The sequence below is a fragment of the Suncus etruscus genome, chromosome 6 (assembly GCF_024139225.1).
Source record: "Suncus etruscus isolate mSunEtr1 chromosome 6, mSunEtr1.pri.cur, whole genome shotgun sequence".
Lineage (NCBI taxonomy): Eukaryota > Metazoa > Chordata > Mammalia > Eulipotyphla > Soricidae > Suncus > Suncus etruscus.
In genome coordinates this window covers 19,322,255-19,341,470 of record NC_064853.1, presented here as the reverse complement: position 1 = coordinate 19,341,470, position 19,216 = coordinate 19,322,255, and the positions used below count along the sequence as shown (strand labels likewise).

The 19,216-nt window shown below is 37.6% G+C and overlaps 1 protein-coding gene across 3 annotated transcripts in view; it reads left to right on the top strand.

The window, feature by feature from the left end:
- Positions 1-19,216, top strand: part of FGGY (FGGY carbohydrate kinase domain containing) — a 941,338-nt gene that overhangs the window by 473,054 nt on the left and 449,068 nt on the right. The window contains exon 1 of one of the 3 annotated variants that reach the window (XM_049774586.1): positions 7,322-7,378. The exons of the other annotated variants lie outside the window; for them this stretch is intronic. The gene's annotated coding sequence lies outside the window, so the exon portion shown is untranslated. Of the gene's footprint in view, positions 1-7,321; positions 7,379-19,216 lie in introns of those variants that run through there. 3 annotated transcript variants of the gene reach the window in all.

Here is a 19,216-nt window from a genome sequence, read left to right as displayed (position 1 = left end):
CTCCTGGGGTTACCATTGCTATGAAGTAATGTAATTCATCATTACTCTTTAGACAGATTTATTCAGAGTTCACTCCCCACAGATGTCTGTAAGCATGGCAAATCTGAAATTGTTCAGTGGGGTTGGATACTACATTGGCAACATCTAAGCCTCAAATAAAAGCAACAATGAACAATTGGACTGGAGCTCAATGCTGGTACTCATATGTGTGAGAACGTAGACTCAATTCTGAATCACCTGTTGGATCACAGGACAGAGATTACACCTGCTTTACCCTAACCAAGACTCCCCCTAGCTTTGTCTTTCCCCTTTTGACATGTAAAAGGCCCACCTAGATTGGATTAGCTTGAGAAAGGTATTTTTTCCTGCCACTGGACCCTCCTCCTCCTGGTTGTGGATGTATCCTGATCAATAAAAATGGCAGAAGATGTCGGTTTGGGGCTCTCGGACCATACGGCTGGAAGTTCCCCTACTCCACACTTTTCCCTTTTATGTCTGTCTTCGTTTTTTAATTCTCGCGTCGACCCTGCTTCATACTTGTTCTCCCAGGGTTGTATTATGGCAAGTGGACCCCTACAGTCAATAATTCCCCAACCCACAAAGAACCCTCAAAACACTCCCCCACTAGAACTTCATAGTCAGTCAGAATTAGAACCGAAGACAAGGTATTTTGAATGATTGTCCCAATTAGATTGGAAATTAACTGGAGTAGGTTAGCTGAGTTGAGGATTGGCTATTCACAGAGACAAACTTTGGTGAGCTCAATTTTAATTAATTGAAATTCCAGCAAAGCACTGAAAATTAGCCTAGCTCTAATTTCTGAGTTGGATAAAGTATATAAATCCAAATAACAAAACTAAGGGATAGAAGAAGGGCTAGCATTAATTTTTACTGGACTTCTTTCTTGTTTATGTGTCAACAGAGACTCCAGGGAGCTATGTTATATCATTTCTAGCATGAAAATAAAAACCAATAAATGGGGACACATTCCTTCATCATCTTCACTTGTGTTTCTTTAGAGCAGGATTTTTTCCTAGGAGCTTCTTCTATCTTGATACCAAAGAGTCAATAGATTGATACCAAAGAGTCAAAAGCTGTCTACCCCATTATAGATTACTTCATTTTTGGTACTACACAAAACACAAAACATATTGCACTGCCCTTCAAATTGACATGCAATAAATTGTTTAATTAATTGCTTAATTAATTGCCTTCTTTGAAACACTTTATGGAACATTAGCTGTGTCCTAGCTGCTGGATTATTCACCTGGGGTATTGTGAGATTGCTAGATAGATTCTAGACCTTACACAATTTATATCTCTGAGATATAAGCAGGGAAGAGATTTGGTAATGACTGTGATTCTTTTAGACTTGAAGATTCATAGATGCTTATAGTTTTGTTCTGAGCCTCCTCTAAATTTGCTCTAACTTGTCTAGGAACAGTTTATGAGATGAATACCAGGAAGAAGGTCCAAAAAGACCTAACTGGTCACTACTGTCATTGACTAATCAATTGTTTTTCTCTGATGTCCTCATGACTATTTTATTTGATTTCAAACTCCCTGGAGTATAGATAGGGATGCAGGGAAATACCTAAATAACCAGACTATTCTACAATGTATGTCAGTTTCTTTAAGATTATCGGAACTTTTTCAACAAAGTTTTTTTATGATTTTAAAGAATGGATTTCTATATTAAACAGTTTAGTATTAAGTCTCAGCTCTGCCACTTATTAACTTATATGAGCTGGGCCAATTTTATGTACATATGGCCTAGGCAATGGTCATGTGGGTAATGGAGGGATCCATGCTCAAGTCAGGATTTGGTTTAATGCTCTACTATCATCATCTTGACTATCTTACAAATTTTCAACTTAAGACCCTGTGTTGCAACCTCTGTGAGCTTTGGAGTCTTCATCTAGGATTCAAGAATAATGTTCTTTACATGACTGAAACCCAAACACAATCATGTATGTAATCAAGGTGTTTAAATAAAATATATAAAAAATAAAAAAAGAAAAGAAAATATCAATGTTTTAATCAAGGATCTCCTACATTATCCTGGAAACTTGTGCAGAAGGTTGAGATGGGGCAAACGAGAGCCAGTGAAGATACAACTTCAGGTTCACTTCCCAAGAAATCTCCAGGAGGGTCAAAAAGAGATGCCAGGCAGATTTAGACACCTCCCCTCCTAGAGGGAAATAGAGCAGCGATTTGGGCAACTTTGTTTATCAGTCTACAGGGGCAGTTGAGGTGATAAAAAAAAAAAAAGAATCTATGATGTCAAAGTGAGTATCTCTGACTTTCTAATTTTGATGTGCCATTAATTTTTCTTTTTTTTCTTCTAACTAGATAATAAATGCCTGGAAAAGGGGAGTTTACTTTCCCCCCTATTGTGACATCTGATTTCTTTAGTTGCATATGAAAGCACTTTTCCCAGATAATTTATGCATAAGGAATTTCTGGAATAACATGACCTCAAAGCAAACATACAAAAAAGAAATTCTATTAAGGCTGAAGTACCAGGTCTAGAAATCATCATAAACCAGAAAACTTTTGCTACTAGGTAAAAGAGCTGCGAAGCAATGGTGGAATGCTTGAGTTCCTACCACTTACTGTCGCTTTGTCACTTCTTGAAAGATTTCAGTTCCAGAGTGAATGTATATTAATACTTATTTGATTTTGACTCATTTCTAGGGTAGGGCAGGCCAATCGCTAAAGCTGGAGGAGACTCACTGAAAATAAAGTGTTCATAGGAGGAATAAAATAGGACTGGAAATAATCAAACAGTACTTTTTCTCCAGTGTTCACTAATATATCTTGTAGGGATGGGAACTAGGAATTAGTTCCTTAGTATAGGACCGAGGAAGAAATTGAGGTTCCAGAGTGGAGACATATCTGCTTCTTATTCCAAGTCACTTTGTATACTGCCCTCAGAATTTTCTAAGGGGGTTGTTCTTCCCATGGAGATAATATTCTCTATCTTGAAGTAACTGCGAGAAAGTACAAGGTTTAAACAATATTTGATCTATTGCTATGTACTTATGTACTCTGGAAATTTTCTTCGTACCGGGAACAGGTACTTTTGTGATTTTCCTGTAGTTTCAGAAAGGGCAGGTTGCATCGTGTCATAGTCAGTGTCTTCAGCAGTGCAAGGGGATAGCAGTGATCTCTTCTATATGCTTACTGTCTGATTACTTGAGAGAATGTTAAGTCTTTTGCTTAGTTTATATACACAGAAGCACCCCCCCCCACAATGATACCATGTCCATAGTCTCAGAAGAGCAAGAGGAAACAGGAAAGACACACAACTGCTCAACATTGTAATATAGATTTTACTAACATCATTCATTAAAGTTAGTTCATACTATCACTAGGGCACTGGAGAGAGTAAAGGAGTAAGAAGTGCACTTTTTACAAGCTTGAAACCTCAGTCTCATTTCATTATTCATAGGCTCCTAAGTATCCCTGAGTGTGACTAGTGGTGTCCAGCAACGTAGGGCCCAAGCAGAAGCAGATAATTGGGTCCTACCATAAAACTTTTAGACTGGATGGTAGCCTAGGTCCCCTTACCACTGTGGGAAGGTCCTCCTCTTCCCTCAAATAAAAGGCATTATTGATTATACTATAATAGGATGATTTCTTACTATGGTGATACCAATCCTTGGAGAAATGAACTGAGAAAATTATATTTTAGATATGCATGATTTAGATGAGCTCTAATAAAAATATATTTGATCACTATGGAAATATTTAAAATCATCTTTTTTTTTTTTTTTTTGAGGTAGATGGTGATTAGGTTGGCTTAGGTTTCTGGACCACAGCTAGCAGTGCTCAGGAGATACTCCAGGCTCTGTGCTTGGTGGGTGGTTCCTCTTAGCAATGGTTGGTGGGGGGGTCTATGTAATGCCAAAGTTCAAGTCCCACCTCCTGCAGGCAACGAATGAGCCCAGCCCATTGACTTCTCTCTCTTTGAATCACCTTTTCACGTTCTGAATCTATCATATCTTCTCAAATTCTTCCTAGGAGTGGTTGATGGACTTTAGTGGGGATGGGGTTTGGACCACCTATGGTGATATTTAGAGCTTACTCTTAGGTATGTGCTCAGAAATAACTCCTGGGAGGCTTAGGTGACCATATATTGTACCAGCAATAAATCTCATTTTGGATGCATGCAAAGCATGCACACTATCTCTCCAGCCCTTGATGGGCTTAAAAAGAAAATCTTTTGGTCACCAGAACTTACATATTTACAACTAACAATGATAGAGTTTCATAAATACAAGAGCCCATTACCACAACCTCAGCATTGTTTCAGGGACCCCTTTACCATACCTACTTCCACACCACTTTTCCTTCTCACCTCACATTTCATTACCAAATAAGTTCATTTCTGTAGGTCAGTTCTTAGAGTATTTTATTCTTTACATTTTGCCATTTATCTCATATATATCATATTGTTATTTGTATATTTTTGTTTATAAAAACAATTTGGGAGGTGCTGGAGCTAGCACAGTGAGAAAGGCACTTGGTTTACAAGAAGGTGACCTGGGTTTGATTCCTGGAACTGTGACACCTTGAGCCCTGCTAGGAGTGATCTCTGTGTATAGAGTAAGGAGTAAGCCCTGAGGTGATGTGGCCTCAAACCAAATACAATCAAAAGGATTTTCTTATTAAAAATAAAGTAACCCTATACAGACTAATAGCTTAATGATTCTATGTACTCATTATCCAACCTAAACTGTTATTGACTTCTTGCCATTTCTCATTCTTCCATACCTACTATTAGTCTAATTCTATAATTGTGTTCTAATGACCTTTAATTTGATGTAAAGTTCCTATGTAATGAAATGCACATTGAAATTGGATATAATGGGAGCTAGTTTGATTGCTCATTGCTAGAACAACAGCTTTGCAGACTTAAGGATGCAAATTTAATCCTTAGTACAGCCTTATGCGGAATGTGCCACTACTGGCCACAACAAAGTGTGCTATCTTCAGAGTACTAAAGTGTGTGCATACCTGGCCATTGCTACAATAGCCATATAGGAAGGGAATAGGTGTTGGGAGGAGGCAAGAAAACGTTTATAATTCATACATTGCAATGTTTTGAAAATAAGGACTTTTGAATTCCTAAGTGAGATACAGGGAATTCGAATGGGTGGACCATATTTAATTCAACAACCAGGATGCTTTTTTTTTTTTTTTTTTTTTTTGTAAAACTTGAGCCCTTTAGAACATTTCAGCAGAAACTCTTTGACACTCAGTATCTGATGGGGGATGACCTTGGGCAGATGGCTCCATCTTTGTGTGCTATCATTCTCTAGTATCAATCTCAACTCATATATATATATATTCAGCTCTACTTTGTGGGCAAACCCACAACACTTTGCCTGTGATTTTCACACAGTATTCATTTTTGGCCCAGCTCTTATCAAAGTCTTAGTATTAGTTAGAGGGTTAGTTGTGTGAAGAGAGATGAAGATAGTCAGCCCAGGATCAGTATAGAGTAAGAGGCAGTATTTTCCCCATTGTTGGAAATGAGATATTTGAGATAATAATAAATGATAAAACTAATGATATTGTAAATAAAAGTGTCACTCTAGGGCCAGAAAAATATCGAGATGAGTTTCTGGCCCTGTCTGTGTCTTTGGATCCTCCCATTCAACCAGCATCGAAATTGGTCAATAATCACCTGTGTGGCACCTCTTCCCCCTGAGTACCAAATGGGAGAGCCCTAAAATCATGTTTCTAGCATATTTCCCAAACTTATTTGATTATCTTCTTCCTTTTCAAAAAATAACTTCAGAACCCCTCCTGAAACAAGCTTTCTTTAAGCAAACAGAAAGCACAAGCTCTGATTGCACTCGAGGCCCCTACAACTCTCACCCTATCATTCCAGTCCCCCTTGTGGTAGTATTGCATGCTTCAGGAGAAGTCCAGGTGGGGAGCTCATCGGGTGCTCTCAGTCAGTGGTGTTTCCTTGGTAGCCATCTGTTGAGTCCCCAGGAAACATTTTTATTATTTTTTCTTCATAGAGGATAGTGTGGATTTGAAGTGTGTGTATGTAACTGGCACTTGTTTCTGCCCCCCCCCCCAATAATAATGCAGAAAAGCCTCTGCACTCCTATGTTCATTGCAGAGGCACTATTCACAATAGCTAGATCTGGAAATATCCCAAGTGCTCGTGAACAGATAAGTGGATAAAGAAACTGGTATATTTATGCAATGGAATACTATGCAACCATTAGGAAAAATAAAGTCATGAAATTTGCTTATACCTGGGTGGATATAGAGAGTATTATGCAGAGAGAAGTTAGTTTAAGAGAGAGGAATAGACATAGGATGATCACACTCATTTGTGAGATAAAAACAAAGATAGTATGGTAATAATATCCAGAGACAATAGGGATGAGGTTTAGGAGGACCAGTCCACGAGCCTTGCCAAGTTTCTAGGTAACTTGCATTTTAAATAGAAACCTTACTGTAGTGTTTCATATCAACCTGAGAATATTTCTGAGTCTCTGCACCTATTTAATGGGAGGAAAGAATTTCTAGCCAATCAGAAAACCAAGATTTGTGAGGATTAAATGCTGCAGGTCTATCCAGGACCCACCAGACCCTATCTTGCTCAAAATTTGGACCACATCTGTTTTATAGTTAGACAGACTGAAATCACATCAGACAGAGCATTGGTTGACCCCAGGATTGAATGAGTCAATTCAAATGTCTTAAAAATAAGACCTGGTACAAATTGAACTTTCAATCAGTTAATTAACTGATGACAATTAACTGATGACAATAAATGATGATTGCTATTTCAGCTGTCTGTGGCTGTCCACTTGGCCGAGTAGAATACTAGGATTCACGGAACAGAGTTTCGATGGGTGAATTCAGTTTGGAGGAGTCCACCAAGAGGCAGAAGCTTGCCCAGCCATAGCCAGAGCTCCCCAAAATAGATGCCTTTTTTGTTATTTTGTTTTGGTTTGGGGCCACACTCGGAGACACACAGGGGTTCCTCTTGGCTCTTTGCTCAGAAATCGCTCCTGGCTTGGGGACCCTATGGGACGCCATTCCCATAAGGGGAATCGAACCGCGGTCTGTCCTAGGCTATCGCGGGCCAGACAGACGTCTGACAGCTTGAAAGGGACTTGAAACTGACAAGCTCGGGGAACCCGGCGCTAGCAGCACAAGCTCGCACGTCGTCCTGATTGGTGTAGGCGGGCGGGGGGCGGGCCGCCTCTGGCCAATCGCAGACCGGGTTCAAAGGGAGCCAATGGGAACGCGTCTTACAGGGGCGGCGGGTGGCAAGCTCGGTGTGGTCCGCGCGGCTGCCTGCAGCGTGGCTCTAGGTGTCATGTAGTGTCAGACCCAACAAGTAAGTGACCCTCCTCTCGGGCTCACGTGTGCACCAGGCACTCCGTCCACGCTTCGTCCCCTCTTGCTCCTTTTTCCTCTCGTGCCTTTCTGCCTTGAGGCCGTTGACATATTGCAATCTGCTGCAGCGTGGGTCCCCCACCTTGGAAGGCCAGTCTGGACACTAGAATAAGGTGCTTGATTGCATTCCCCCTGCAAAAGTCCTGCTTTTCTTCCAGTCCCCAAGTGTAACGACATTTTCCCCAGGCATTTGTGGGACCTTTCATTTTAAGCCTGGTCATGCAATGTATTTTTATGGCCAGTGTTGCCTCTTTTCACTTAGTGATCACTGAGGTCCATTTCTGCTTAGGTGGTCTAATGTTTATTGCTAAATTATCCTGGGAAGTAGAAGGGGCCTGGTGGAATCTTCCTATTTTTATTCCTTTCCTTCCCTTTTTAAGGATCATCAAGATGCAAAATGGTGATTTCCCGAATTATTGGCTCTTTTCCACTAAAGCACTTCTACTATCTTACTTAAATGAAGTCCCTAAATTAAAGAATCCATCATTTACCCAGATACAGAGGAGCTGCCATCATTAGGCTAATTTTAAGACTGGGAAATGAGAAGGAAGGGCATCTGAATTGCAAATCGGTAGAAAGAAGGCAACTGTGCTCTTAGTGACTAGCTGTGATTTATTTGTTTTTTATTTTTAAATTTTATTTTAGGTACCGTGATTTACAGTGTTGATAACGGCAGGGTTTCATGAAAAAAAAAAAACATTTTCACACCACACCCTGCACCAGTGTCAGCTTCCTTCCACTATTTCCCAGTGTCTCCCCCACTTAGCCCCTACAGGAATACTTTTCCTATTAAAGATTAGTTCTGAGTACTTGTTATTTTTGCTCATGGTGTTTGGGGCCACACCGGGAGTTCTTAGGATTTGTTCCTGGCTCTGTACTTAGGGATCCCTCCTGGAGAGCTCAGGGAACCATCTCAGGTACTGGAGATTGAATCCAGTAAGGCAAACATCCTACCCACTATACTATCTCTCTGGCCCCAGTATGTGTTATTTCTTTACTATACTACTTTATATATTTCACATATCAGGTAGATCATTTTGTACATGACCCTCTCTTGACTTCTCTCAGCTTGAAACTCCCAGATCCATCTAAAGTTGTAAGTTGCTTGCCTTTTTCTTTTCTTCTAGCTATGATTAGCCCTGTAGTATTCTGCTTTGTTTCCTTTTGCCTGTCTCCCCGCACCCCATTATTTTACTGTGTGGATAGCCTGAATTTTTTTTTTCTTTCTACTTTTTAAATTGCCAGCTGGGTCATTCAGACCTTTCATTGCCTCCTGATCTTCTGGGAATCTCTGGCTAATGAGGCCCTCATACTTGGCTTTTGACCTGATGACGAAGGGTCTGGCTCTTTGAGAGACTAGCTGAAGATTCAGTCCTAGTGGGAGAGGTCTCTAAGAAAGCAGGTTGGGAAAGAGATCCAGGAGGGTGAAAAGGGCTTGGAAATTTATTGTGGAGGAGGAAGGAGTAGGTTGTGTGCTTCCTTGATTGGATTTCTTGGTTGGAATAATCAGCCCCTAAACAAAACTTGTGTATTGAGAGTTAGAGATCAACCCTGAATTCCTTTCAAAGCCTTCATAGAACAGGTTGGAAAAAGAAGGAAAGGCCAGGTATTGAGGTTTGTGTTGGAAAGGGATGCTGTCTGCAGAGTGGGGAGTTCACTTGTTGTATAGACTGGAGAGAGGATATTGGAACAGAAGGGAGAGATGGATTAGGGCAACAAGAAAAATATATTAATACAATAAAAATGTATTAACATTAATAAATTACACATCAGTTCTGCAGCTACAGAAAGGTTAGCAGAAGACTACAAGGAACTCCTGATCCAAACTAGGGAAGGAAGAATCTGTGGTATGCAAGGAAAAGGAGGCTTTTCAACTGGTATATTTGTCCCCAGTTTTATTGAGTACTGAATGACATGCACCAGGCCTCAGAGTAGAGTCTAATTTGGGAAGATTTGACATGGTACATACTGGAAATCATGGTCATAATCAATATAAAGAACATCATTAAGACCCTACAGAGTTCTTGTTCTTTTCCAACTCCACTCCTTAGTATGCCATTTCCTCCCACCTTCAACCTAGCAGCCAGTGACCTGCTCTCACTATTGATGAAGACTTTATTAAGGATTTTTTTTCATGTAATATGTAATTTTGGAGGGTTGTTTTAGTTTCTGAGCTATACCTGGCAATGCTCAGGACTTATCAATTTTGAGCTCAGGGATCACTCCTGTTAGTACTCAGGGATCCAGGGATCAAACTTGGGTTAAATGTGTATAAAACAAGCACCATATTCAGGATACTTTCTTGCCAGCAGCTCCTCCTCAACCTGTAGAGACTCCGTGTGTGTGTGTGTGTGTGTGTGTGTGTGTGTGTGTGTGTGTGTGTGTGTGTGTGTGTGGTGGCTTTACTTAGCATGATCTTCTTGAGATTGATGTCATGTGTTATACAGAGTTCATTTTCTTTTATTTTTGTGGTATTATTTTTTGTTGTATGGCTTTATTATATGTTGTTTATCTTATCACCCATTAATGGATGTTTGTATTATTTGCTACTTTATTATAATTCACAGCTAGAAGTGCTCCTTTGCAGATAGTGTGTCTCTGCTTGGGTGCATACTTAAATTTCTGTTAATTACAAAGTTACAAAGATGTTCATCATTGAGTTTTAGGCATGCAGTATTCCAGCACCAGTTCTTCACCGGTGTCCCCAGTTTCTTTCTAGCACGCCAGCCTGCATTTGTGGCAGGTACTTTCCCATACACTGTTATCCTAATGTTCCCTTTCCTAATTATTTCTCTTCAGGTCACCTTTTCATCCCAATGGCAAGTTTCCTCCTGAAGACCAGTTCTCCTGCTCTTTGTTTCTTTTACCTTTGGGCACTAAAAAATTTCTTTATATCCCAGAGATCATTCATAGTCTTCCCCTCTCTCTGACTAACTTCACTCCACATGATACTTTCCAGATCCACCACTTAGCAGCAAATTGCATGACTTTATTCCTTTTTACAACCATCTAGTATTCTATTGCATATATGTCCCATCATTTACTTATCCAGCCATATGTTTTTGGATACTTGTGTTGTGTCAGTATTTTGGCTTCTGTACTAGTGTTGCAGTGAACATAGGAGTACAGATGTCTTTTTTGCATCGTGCTCTTGAGCCCTCAAGTTATATTCCCAGGAGTGGAATTATTGTGTTACATGCAAGCTTGATTCCTAGTTTTTTGAGGAATGTTCATATTATGTCTCCTAAAGACTGGACCAGTTGATATTCTCACAAGTAGTGAAGAAGGGTCCCTTTACCCAACATCATGGTCAATATTAGTTGTTCTTTTGGATCCCTGCCAGCTTTCCTCGTGTGAGATTTTTCATTGGTGTGCATTTTCCTGTATTATAGTGATGTAAAACATTTTTCATATTCCTTTTGATCATTTGTTTTTTTATTTTTATATGGTTAGGTTCTTTTTTCTTATAGAGTTCTTTATATATTTGGATTATTAACCCTTTGTCAGTGAGTGATGAGAAATTTCTTCCAGTCTGTGGTATGTCTTTGTATTCTGTTCATTATTTTATTTGAAGTGAAGAAATGTCTTAATTTAATGTGCTCACATTTGTTTATCATTTCTTCTCATTGCTTGGTCCTTAGCAATGCCTTTGGCTTCAATGTAAGGTAGAGTTCTGCCTACAAATTCAGATGTGATCTGAATGTGATCCTTTTTTATTTGATTTTTGGCTTTAGAAAAGGGTCTGAATTCATTTTTTGGCATGTGGCTGACCAGTTCTTTTAGCACTACTTGTTGAAGAGAATTTTTTTTGCTCCACTTTATAATTTTTATTTTTTTATCAAAGATTAACTGGAGAATCTGTCTCTGGATTTTCAATTCTATTCCATTGATCTGAGGGTCTGTTCTTATTTCAGTACCATGCTGTTTTTATTACTACCTCTTTATAGTACACTTTGAAGTTGGGGAATGTGATGCCTCCATCTTTTTCCCCAAGGATTGCCTTGGCTACTCTATTCTGGTGGAGATGGAGAGTAGTGTTCCATATGAATTTTAGGAGTGTTTGATCTATTTCTTTGAAAAATGTTGTGGGAATCTTTACAAGGATTGCATTGAATCTGTATAATGCTTTGGGCTATATTGCCATTCGACAATGTTAATCCTCCAAATCCATGAGCTGGGGATGTATTCTCCATTTCCTTGTGTCCTCTTTTATTTTTAAGATGTGTTTTGTAGGTTTTTATTGTATATATCTTTTACCTTGTTAGTTAAGCCAAGTTATAGGCACTTGAATTTTTCTGAGGCATCATGGTGAATAGAATTTTTTGCATCACTTTTTTTTATTTCATTATTTGTATATAGGAGAGCTATGGACTTATGCTTGTCAATATGTAGTCTGTTACCTTACTATACAAATCTACTGTTTCTACGAGCTTTTTTTTTGTAGAGTCTTTGGATTTTCTAAATATAAACCCAGCTCATTTGCAAATAATGACAGCTTATTTTCTTTCTTTCCTATCTGGATGCCCTTAATATATTTTTCTTGCATAATTGCTATGGCAGGTACTTCCAATAATATACTGAGTAGAAGTGGTGAGAGTGGACAACTGTGTTATGTGGTTGATCTTAGGGAAAGTCTCTTCCTTTTATCCATTAAGTATAATGTTTGTTGTAGGCTTGTGGTGATTGGTTTTGGTTATGCTGAGGAAAGTTTGTTCAATTTCCAATTTATTATGGGGATTATTTGCCAGAGTCCAGCCCTGGTTTAGTGGGACTGAAGCCGGGCCACAAGGATTAAGAAAACAAGACAGAATTAATAGAGAAAAGCAGGGGGCTTTCAGTTTTGTGAACTGGAGCCCTGACTGTCCTCCATGTAGGACATTTACTGTTCTGGAATAATCAACATGGCCATATGGGTAGATAACAGGCAAATTCCTATCTAAGGCTAACCAAGCCTCAGGGAGTTTTTACATCTCAAAGAGGGGTGTGTTGGGAAGAAGAATATAATGTGGATCATCTTTCTTTGGGGGAGGAGGCCGAGCAAAGTGTGAATACAGAATTCTCATTCCACAGGGCATTCCCAGGGAATGTTGAAGGTCTGGTAATTCAGGAATTAAGAGCCCTTATCAACTTTCTCTGACCCTTCCCTTGGACTATCAACTCTCTAGCTAAACTTATTTATTTCTTGAATGTCTTCATTTCCAACAGTTGTTTGCTTGAAAATAATGTCTTACATTTGAGTTGAGTCTCTGTTGTTACTATTCAAATGTATTTCTTATAAGTAATGAAAGGTTTGATTCAATTTTCTAATCAACTTTGCCATTCTGGGACTCTTAACTGGTGCATTTAGGTCATTGACATTGAATAAAATTATTACAATAAGACTCTGTGCCATCTTTCTTTAGAAGTTTGGCTTGTTATTGAGATTTCTCTTGTCTCAAATTAGTTTCTTTAGTTTTCTTGTAAAGGTGGTTTTCAAGTCTATGAAATTTCTGAGGTGTTCAGTATTCTTGAAGTATCGTTTCTTCAAATATAAATGAGAGTCTAGCTAGGTAAAGCCTTCTTGGTGAGACATTCATTGCATTGAGTTTTGTTTATTTTTTCTCATATATACCACTATTGTCTTCAGCCTGCAACTCTTCATTTGATCATCTGTAAATATTAAAGTTTCTCCTCTGTGTATAATTTCCTTTCTTCATCTTGCTACTTTCAGTATTGTATCTCTGTGTATGGCTTTTGTCATTTTAATTAGGGTGTGTCTTAGAGTCTTTATTTGACTCTTTTTTGAATTTTTCCTCTCTCAACTCTAGGTATTTCATATTTCTTTTGGATTTTTCCTCTCTCAACTCTAGGTATTTCATAAACTCTCCTAGTCTGGGAACTTCTCAGTGATTATTATTATTTTTTGTTTTTTTTTTGTTTTGTTTTGTTTTTGGGCCACACCCAGTAACGCTCAGGGGTTACTCCTGGCTATGCGCTCAGAAGTTGCTCCTGGCTTGGGGGACCATATGGGACACGGGGGATCGAACTGCGGTCCGTCCAAGGCTAGCGCAGGCAAGGCAGGCACCTCACCTTTAGCGCCACCGCCCGACCCCTATTATTATTTTTTTTTATTATTGATTCTTCATTGAAATTGCTTTCCTGGGTCTCTGGGAGTTGCATGATTCTTAGATTATTTCTCTTCAATTAATTCCAGAATTCTCTTGTCTTCGGTTGATTTATTTCGAGGCTTTTATTCTGTCTTCTGCTATTTGAAGATTTTCTGCATCTCATTTTTAGCTCACTGATTTTGTCTTCAGCTACTACTGTTACAGTGAGTTTTTCATTCCACTTTTTAAACTCTTTAGTTCTGTCATTTTTGTTTGTAGTTTTCTCATTTGTGCTCTCATATCATCTTGTGCTTTATTGGCTTTCCATTCCATTGTTGCTTTGAGCTCCTGAAACATCTCCAGAATTTCCTCTCTAAATTCCTTATCAAATAGGTCATATAGCTGTTTGATACTGGTAGAGTCTTCAGGTCTATTTTCTTTACCCACATAGAGTAATGGAAGTTCTAAACATCTTATTGTGCCAGTAGCAAATTGGGAGTGATTCTCTTCAGTTCACTTTGATCCTCCATCACTTTGGATGAACCAGCTGTTTGGTGCTTTCTTCATTTCCTGTCTAAGCAATACACTGTAATTTGTTATTTACTCACTTTGGATTTCTTAGCCCAGGCATTGCTGTATTCTGTATGGGGTTTACAGGAGGGCTGTAGTTTTGCTGCTGCTGGAGCTAGCAGGCCTTGCCTACCTGGAATGCTGAGATGTTAACTGAATCTGCTGTTGGGCATCTCGAGTCAGTTTGTACATGGAGAAGATTATTTGACATAGGACACTGGTGCCAGATTTCATAGACCTGGATGTCGAAGCTGACTTGATTCTGCCTGTGTGGTTTGCTGTGATGTTCACTACTTTTGGTTAAATATACAGGTGAAATGGAATGACTAGATCACATGGCAAGTGTGTATTTAAACTTATATTTGAATTTTATGTCACATCCAGTTGTGCTCAGGCTTACTCCTGGGTCTGTATTCAGGGATCACTCTTGGCTGGATTGAACCCTGGTTGGCTGCATGCAAGGCAGACATCTATCCACTATACTTTCTCTGGCTCTGTATTTCACTTTTTAAGGAACAGTCGACCAGTATTTCAAAGGGTAATGCTATAATGCTATTTTACCTCCTCAAGCCACACAGGATTACTCCACTGGTTTTAGCACCTGCTGTGGTCACTTTTTAATTTTAGCCATCCTATTAAGGCTCAGTCCTGTGGTTTTATTTGCAATTCCCTAAGGGTAACTTGATTTGATTGGCTTTGCTTATGCTTATTTGCCCTGCACATATTTTGTAGGGTAAAGTGTTTATTCAGTCTTTATCTATTTAAAACAATGTGACTGTGCTGTTTGTTTTGTACTAAATTAAGAGAGGTTATTTTAAATATTCTTTTACTATAAGTTCCCTATCTAGACTGTGATTTGCCCATTTTTTTTTCCATTTTGTTATTTGTTCTTTTATTGTCTAAGGTAGCCATTGAAAAATTTAGCTCTTGATTTTGGTAAATCTGAATGAATTGTTTTTAGTTATGATGATTCCTGTTTTATTTATTTTTTTCTTGTATGGGTCATGTTTTTGATGTTGTAGCTAAAAAAGAATATATTCTCAGGTTTCAAATGTTTTCTCTTTTTTGTGGGGCCATTTTAGACAGGGCTCAGGGATTGTTCCTGGTATTATTCAGGAGTCCACGTAAGGTCCCAGGGATTGAATTTGGGTTGACTGCATGCAAGAATCCCCTTAATTCCTATAATACTTCTTAGACTTCTTCCCTTTTCAAAGAAGCCTTATTATTTGTGGCTTTATATTAATCTATAACTATTATCAACACATGCAATTTTATATATGACACCAGATATGAAACAGTTCATTTATTTTTGCATATGATATTAACTATTATACATATCAACTTTTTTCACAAGAACTCTTTAGGGACCTTGGTTATGTTTTTTTATCTTGATTATGATGATTTCAGGGTAACACACATATATCAAAATAATAATTCCTAAATAATTATACAGAAAAACTTGATGAAGTAAAATAGAAATCCAAAAAATTGAATCCAAAAGAATACAATAAAGAGAAGAAAAATAACAGTGAACAGAGGCAACTAGAAAAGAAAAAGATTTATTTAAAATAAAACACCTCTGTGTATCGCCCAGAAATCAATCCAACCAACCAATCAACCATCCAGTCAAAAAAATAAAAAACAAACTGTAAGAGGATTCATTATTGAATACAATCTAAATATCACAGTTAAAAAATAAACACCTTATTGTTTGGTCTTGTTTTATTATCCACTACGCCTTCAAGAACCCAACTATAAATATATGGATACATATTGGCTAAGTAAATTAAAAAATATTAAGGAATTTAAAAATGCAACAAGAACAAAAAAGAATTGCTATATCTTGTTAAATCTTTCCTGCTTTGATTTACTCTTGCACTTTGTACTTTACTAAAAATCAATTTACCATGTGTGTGTATATATATATATATATATATATATATATACACACACATATAGGGGCCCTTGAGCTATGTCTCTGGGGCCTTGATTTTGGATTCTTAGAGACACTCATAGTTTCCTTCTTGCATTTCTTGTTATTCAGGTAATTAATGTCCTCTGAAAATGAGTTGGGAAGTATTTTCTTCAGTTTTTTGGTCAAATGTCTATAAACTCAATATTATTTCTTTCTTGATATTTGTCAAAGCATAGTGATGAGTTATGGACATGGAACTCTCTTTCTCTCTTTTTTTTTTTTGCCACCCCTCCCTCCCTCCGGGCTGGAATTTTTCTTTTGAGAATGTGAATGGGACAAAGGATTGAAAAACTGAAAATCAATGTTATTCTTCATGTTATCATTTTATTCTTGAGTGAGATTTGATAGTAAATATATTTTGAGACTTTTGAACATATCTTACTAGTGGCTCATTTTATTATTATAATTTTAATAGCTATGGAATCTGTTGGGATTTTATCTTTAATATTCTTATTATTGGTAGTCTGTATTTTTCTCTCTTTTTCTACTCATTTTTGCTAAAAAAAAAAAAGAAATCTTACTTATTTTATTGATCTCAAAGAACTGGCTTTTTTGGTTTTGTTCTATCTCCTTTCACTCTTTCTTTTTTAACCTAGTAAATTCATGTCCTGCAGTTTATTACTTCCTTTCTTCTGCTTTACTTTGAGTTCCTTTCATTCTTCTTTAAATTCCTTAAGGTGCAAACAAAGGCCGTTTATTTGAGACTTGTCTTGTTTTCCAGTGTAGGCATCTGGTACTATGAATTGCTCTCTGTGTCTGCTTTAGTTGCATTCCACAACTTCTGCTATATCTTTTATTTTTGTTCAATTAAAATACTTTCTCATTTTGAAAAAGTTCTTTGATCCATGGATTATTCAAAAGCCTGTTACTCAGTTTCCAAATATTTGAGGATTTTCCACCTAGCTTTCAATATTCTTTATAGCTCCACTGCACTCAGAGAATGTTTTTTTTTTTTTTTGTGGCTTGCACCCTTTTCTCTTCTTGAGACTTGTTTACACCCAGTTTGTTTAGTAAAAATCTACATGCATTCGAAATAATGTATTTTATGCTGTAGTTGGGTAGGATTCTTTTTACATGTTAATTATGCCACTTTAAGTAACTGTTCCAAAATATATATTTGCTGATTTTGTCTGTTTATTCTGTCAGTTATTGAATAGAAGTCTTGAACTCTCATGATAATTGCTAATATTTACCTTTCCCTTTGGTTCTATCACATTTTGCTTTATGTGTCATGATGCCTTATTATTAGGTACATTAGTATTTAAGATTGTTAAGTCATCTTAGTGACTCATCCCCTTTATTATCTCATTGTTCCTGATCATTTTCTTTGCTGCAAAATCTACTTTGTCATTATTCCTGGGAATATTTTTGTTTTGCAGGAGTAGGATAATGTAGGATAATGCCAGGCTTTTGTTGGCTTATTTTTGCTGTATTTTTTTCTTTCTTTTACATTTTTACCTATCTTTTTTCTTATATTAATGGTAGCTTCTTGAAAGGAGAGTGGATATTAAAGCCGGATCTAACAACATGTTTTATTGGCATGTTTAGTCTATATTTAATACTAAATTCTATGTTTTGTTTTAAATGCATATTTTTCTTTTCTAGCTGGCTCTACTCTATTATTTTTTCTCTTTTTCAGCTTTTTGCAGATTATTTTTTCCTATATTAATTTTTAAGTGTAATTATGTTAGAGGTGTTATTTTAGTGTCGCTATAGGGCATATATTATTAACTTTAAAATTAGAGTCTACATTCATGTTTTTATAAAAATCACTTCACAGGTAAGAATTGTGCAATAATACTTTTATAATTCTTTCTGTCCTTGTTTTTGGGCTCCTTTAGTTTTACCTAGTACCCCAATATTTCTCTTTATTGTCATGGTTTTAGATAGTTTGTTAGTATTTATTTTTTGGGGGGGCACACCTAGTGATGCACAGGGTTCACTTTTGGTTCTTCATGGATCACTTCTTGAAGCTTGAGGGATTGTTTGGGGGTGTGGAGGATCAAACCAGGATTGACCACTTGCAGGGCAGTTGCCTTATCCATTGGACTTACTCTCTGGTCCTGAATTTCATTATCTTTTAAAGACAGCTTCAGTATGTCTTTCTGTGTCCTTTCTGTATACTGTGTTCATCATTTCATTTTATATATCCACAATTTCCATTCGATATCATTCTCTCTTTATTGTAGTGTACTTTTTTGTCAGGTGATTTTTTTTGATATATGTGAAAAAGGCTTAATTTCAGTTGCAGTTTCGAAAGATTTTTTTATAGGGTAAATAAGTCTAAGTATAAATTCTAGGTATAAAATCAGTTCTTTTTTTTTTTTTTTGTGGTTTTTGGGTCACACCCGGCAGTGCTCAGGGGTTATTCCTGGCTCCATGCTCAGAAATTGCTCCTGGCAGGCACGGGGGACCATATGGGACGCCGGGATTCAAACCGATGACCTTCTGCATGAAAGGCAAACACTTTACTCTCCGGCCCTAAAATCAGTTCTTTACAGATCTTCACAACTGTCTTGTAACTTTATTGTGGAAGATACATTGGTTCTCTTTTATATTTTATTTCTTTGGTGCTTATCTTTTAATCCCACTGCACCCCCACTCTGATTGCTTTTGGGAATAAAATGATATGTATGGTACTTCTTTTGCATTAACAATAGTGGAAACAAAGAGAGAGAGAGAGAGAGAGAGAGAGAGAGAGAGAGAGAGAGAGAAGAGAAAAGTGAGAAAGGAGAGAGAAGAGAGAGGAGTAAAATGAGAGAGAGAGAGAGAGAGAGAGAGAGAGAGAGAGAGAGAGAGAGAGAGAGAGAAGAGAAAAGTGAGAAAGGAGAGAGAAGAGAGAGGAGTAAAATGTCTCCCAAGAGGCAGGTTAAGTGTGGGGGTGGTAGGGAAACCGGGGACATTGGTGGCAGGAAATGTGCACTGGTGAAGGGTGTGTATATTGTATAACTGAAACTCAAGCATGAGCAAGTTTTGTAAAAGCAATTAAGGCAATTATTAAAGCAATTATTAAAAATGTTCTCTATCATTGATCCTGAGTGAATTCATGATTATCATTTTTGGTTTAGTTCTTTTGATTCTTGTTTTCAGCCCTTACTGCATTTATGGTATCTGTGGGCATAACATTTGCATCCATTTGCTATAATTA